This window comes from Solanum tuberosum, unplaced genomic scaffold (genome assembly GCF_000226075.1).
Source record: "Solanum tuberosum cultivar DM 1-3 516 R44 unplaced genomic scaffold, SolTub_3.0 scf00777, whole genome shotgun sequence".
NCBI lineage: Eukaryota > Viridiplantae > Streptophyta > Magnoliopsida > Solanales > Solanaceae > Solanum > Solanum tuberosum.
This window is the reverse complement of record NW_006239688.1, coordinates 118270-122723: the sequence shown is the minus strand read 5'-3', so window position 1 is coordinate 122723 and position 4454 is coordinate 118270. Positions and strand designations below refer to the sequence as shown.

The window sequence follows — 4454 nt, the reverse complement described above, 5'->3', positions numbered from 1 at the left end:
ATAATCATTCTGAGCCGTCAAATACACTTTGACACACAATCCCCACAATCCCCAAAGCCCTCATATATAATCTTTCACTTGCAAATTCAGCAGAATTTTTCTTCAATCACAAAAGTAAAAGAGGAGAAGAAGGAGGAGGAGGAACAATTTTTTCTAAGAGGTAATTTTTTTTATTATTTTGCTGCATATATTTATGAATTTGTTTTGTTTGTGTCTTTGAAGATCATGTTGGATTATGTCTTTTTTTTTATTGGAAATTTTATGGCTAGGGTTTCTAATTATCTCTTGAACCAGTACCTTCTGTGGTAGTGGAATTCTTTTGTGGCAGAAAGCTAGGATTTTGAGGAATGTTGTTGAATATTTAGGGATTTAACTACCCTTGTAGTTTGATTCGGTGTGTATTGTGTTATCTTAGGGTTTCATGATAAAAGATCATTCCTTTTTGCTAAAAATAGAATTTTAGTGTTGGAGTCGATACATTGGGTGCAAATTTGAACATATTTGTGTGTGTGTGTGTTTGGGGGGGGGGAGGGATTGATTGTCAAAGATTTTTTTTTTTTTATCTGTCTCTTCTAATAGATATTGTAGTGAAGCAATCTTAGGTTCTGCAAATTTGTAGAATTTGTATTCCTTGTTAATGATAAGCTTTGAATGGTTGTGTATTTGCTTCACATTATAGGACCAAGACTATAATGGTTGTGTATTTGCCTCTTCTAAGCAGCACAAGCAAAATGATCATTCTTCCCTTTTTGCTTCTATTTTAGGACCGAGACTTCTTCCCGATTCCTCAACTTTGTTTACTCTTATCTTTGTTCTTACAGTGGATGTTTATGGGTGGAGAAGATGGGTGGTGAATGAGATTTTGAAGTAAAGTTTTTGCTTAGCATTATGCTGTTGAATCCACGACTTATGATTTTATTATTATTTATTCACCTGTAAGCATTTCAATTCGAGTTTTGTTCTTTGATGATGTGATATCGATATAAATTATTCTAATCACTATGACGCTGTGTACATTGATTCAGCAAAAGTGTTTGATGATATACCTGAGTCAACTAAAAATTATTGTATTTCTTTTTTCACAGATGTTCTTTGAGATTTTGACTTACAAGCAAGGTACTATATTTACAATCTAAGGTACACTATTTACTTTTACTGAACCATATTTGTGATCAATATATGTGTAGTATTATCATTATGATTTTCTATTGCCTTTCTGTTTTTGGATCCCCTAGAGAATGTGAAATCAAATGTTGTAACACTTATTCTTTAGATGGTTTTGGTGTACTGAGATTCACATTGAATGTTACTAATAATGTATTATCGTTCGAGGTTCTTGAGAATTAATTCAATAGTTAACGAAAATTTACACAAGGCACAAATAAGGACTTAGGATATATAGATTCTTCTCGAGTGTAATAGTGACATGTTGTAATTCAATGTTGATTGATGAAAACCATATACAATCATGTTCACAGTTTTTTGCTTAAGATAACTCCTTGACATTGTCAACGGGGTTGACTAACATAATGAAGTCATATTTCTGAATTCACAGTGTAGGACTAGAGCAACTAAATGCAGGGTCGATAAAAATGACAATTGTGCCTCAATCTCAAGCAAGTTAGAGTCAACTATACAAATCCTCACTTTCCATGTCATCCATCAAAGTCTTGAAAGAAAAATTTTCAAAGTATCAGCTACCAACAAGTACAAGTGTAGCTAAATGTAGGATTACCTAAAAGAAAATCAGATATTCTTACTTGCACCCCTTGATTAGGGACGACCAGACTACGTAAATTAGTGTAATTAGTGAAAATGTTGAACATGACCCATAGCAATCTCAGAATCTCTTGCACCACCCATTGACCTTTGATTGATGTTAGCAGATCCAATTATAATGTATGCGTCATCAATTTCAAGAAAGAACAAAAGACACAAACATTAGTTTGATCAAAATGATAAATAGAGATAAAATTGGTACTCCCTCCGTTTCTATTTGCCTGTCTGGTTTCTAATTTGACACAGAGTTTAAGAAAGTAAACAAGACTTGAATCTTGTGGTCTTAAGCTAAAGATGTGTAGAATGTACCACTTAACATGTCGTGAAAAGTTAGAATTGAAGAGTTGGCAGAAAAGGAAGAGACATTCTTTGTGAAACGGATTAAAAAGAAAAGTAAGACAAAAAAAATTGAAATTGTTTACTCACCGATCATCATTTTTGAATGAACGTAAATTATAAAGCGTCTATATTCTTGAGCTCTTGCATAATTAGTATCAGGAACTGGTTTCTAAGGAGGTTTGTATTCTCCAGGCTTTTTGACTTCGCGGTTTCCAAGACAGAAGAATGTCAAGTACTCTCTAGGATCAACAATAGTATTTCCCTTGGCCTTAATGGCATTGCATATGTCTGTGTACATCATCTCCATTGTCTTTTTTTGCCAGTCTAGAATTGCCTAAACAGAATCACATTCTGGTATACCTTCTGGCCACATCGGAAGAACAATGTAGACCGTAAATCTCTCCTCTGCTTGAATCTTTCTCACAATCTTGAGTGAGATCTCCTTTGGGATAAAGATGCAAAGCTCAGATGTCCTCGAGCTTGATATCATTTGCAGGCTTCCAACCATAGCAACTTCTAATAAAGTATTGGTTTTCAATGTAAATGAAATTCTTAGCTCGACGAATGGCACTAATGTATGCATCGTGGATACTTTGATCAATGACGACGTTTTATCCAGTAACAAGGCCTACCTCAGAAGCTTCTTCGGGGTTTACAGGGAAGTCAGTAACAATGCCACCATCAATAGACCGAAATATTTGAACATTCTAGGTTTCTCTATCCCTTGATGTTGTAACTTCCGTTGGACGAATAATAAATTTATCAAGCTCATTCATTGAGTAGATAAATTTATTTCCAATATGCTTCCTCCACCTTTGCTCAAAAATATACAAGACATCCCACACAACAGGCCCTTCTAGCCTACAATGAATGTCATGCCAAGGCTCTCTTGGACCACCTTTCACGATTGAAGATCCTGTAAAGCTAGGCTGATAAAAATCTTGCTTATGTATTGTGTCCAATGTCCTGAATAATGAGTGATCTCGAGTATCATATCGACCATAACAAAGATCAATATCACCAAGACTTACTATCATCCTTTTATGTGACATTCCTCTTGGAATTTCAATGTCTATAACGATTGTCTTTTGATGATGAGTAAACAGTGTACCAACTTGAAACCCTTGAATCAGTGATGTACCAACTTGAAACCCCTGAATCAGTGCCTTTCCACTTTCTTGATCATGAGTTGACATTCGTCCATCTCTTTTTACTACCTCATCTAAAGTTATATTATCCCAAATTAGCAATAGAACATTAACTCATTCACTTGCTTTCTTTTTCAAGAGCTCCTCGAGAGTAAGTTCTTCGCCTACCTTTGGCCTTTTTGGATTTCTTATCAAGGTAATTTTTGTTTACACTGACTAGCCGGATATATAAATCACATGCTTTGCATTGCTAATTGCATCAAAAATGTCTTCCCAACATCTCTGAGGTTCGAAAAGTCCTTGTGACTTGATATAATTTCTGATATCGTCTGAAATGTCTGCATCGGAGTTATGTGTAACTTGACACCCCTGTCTCTCCTTGAAAAACGTATACATGACTCCTCCAAATGCAGGGGATGTAATGCCTCTAGACCAATTACTGTCTTGCTTTACGCATTACTGTCTTCTAACTCTTGAACTAACTTCTTGGGCCATTTTAATTTGTCATTCACCTTTTCTCTCTTTCTTCTATTTGCTGCAATAACTCACTATAGGCTTTTCCATGGAACTTGCTTAAACCATGGCTATTATTTGGTTATGCACTTCATTTGATCTGTTCCTTCAAACTTTTGACAGGAAATATTTCATTTTCTCCATGCTTCCTTCCTCCCTTTTGTGTTTTCTTTATTTGGTTTTTGAGTACATAGTTCTGTTTCTTTGATTTCTATTGCCACTAAAGCTCCTTTCATTTCTCTTATGTGATTGAAATTGATATTTGTGATAGTACTTTGCATGAGCCATTATCTATCATTTCTATTATTTTCCCAATTAACTATCACTACGTACTCTGCTATATTTTAAGCTAATAAATGTTGAATCAAAATGAGTGATATTTTAATTGAAAAAATCTTTTTTTTATTCAAGGAACTAAAGAAGATCATATATTTCATGTTTTACAAAATTTGGCAGCTACATATTCTCCTCTGCTGCTGACTTTCCTTTATCAGGTATTTTTGAAATGTCAATACTTAGTTACTTGTGAGAAGTTTAGGTCCAAACTTAGATTATCTTGTATTACAAATTTAGTAAGACGTACTCTGAATCTAGCCCAGTATGAAAAGAAAAAATTGCTTCTAACCTATTTGGTGTTCAATACAGATTACTTCGCTTGAATGATGTATATATATA

General features: G+C 34.4%; 1 pseudogene; it reads right to left on the bottom strand.

Annotated features, from left to right (window-relative positions):
• Positions 1-1559: 1559 nt before the first annotated feature.
• LOC102578771 (phospholipase D alpha 1-like) lies at positions 1560-3719 on the bottom strand (annotated as a pseudogene).
• Between the last annotated feature and the right edge of the window lie 735 nt (positions 3720-4454).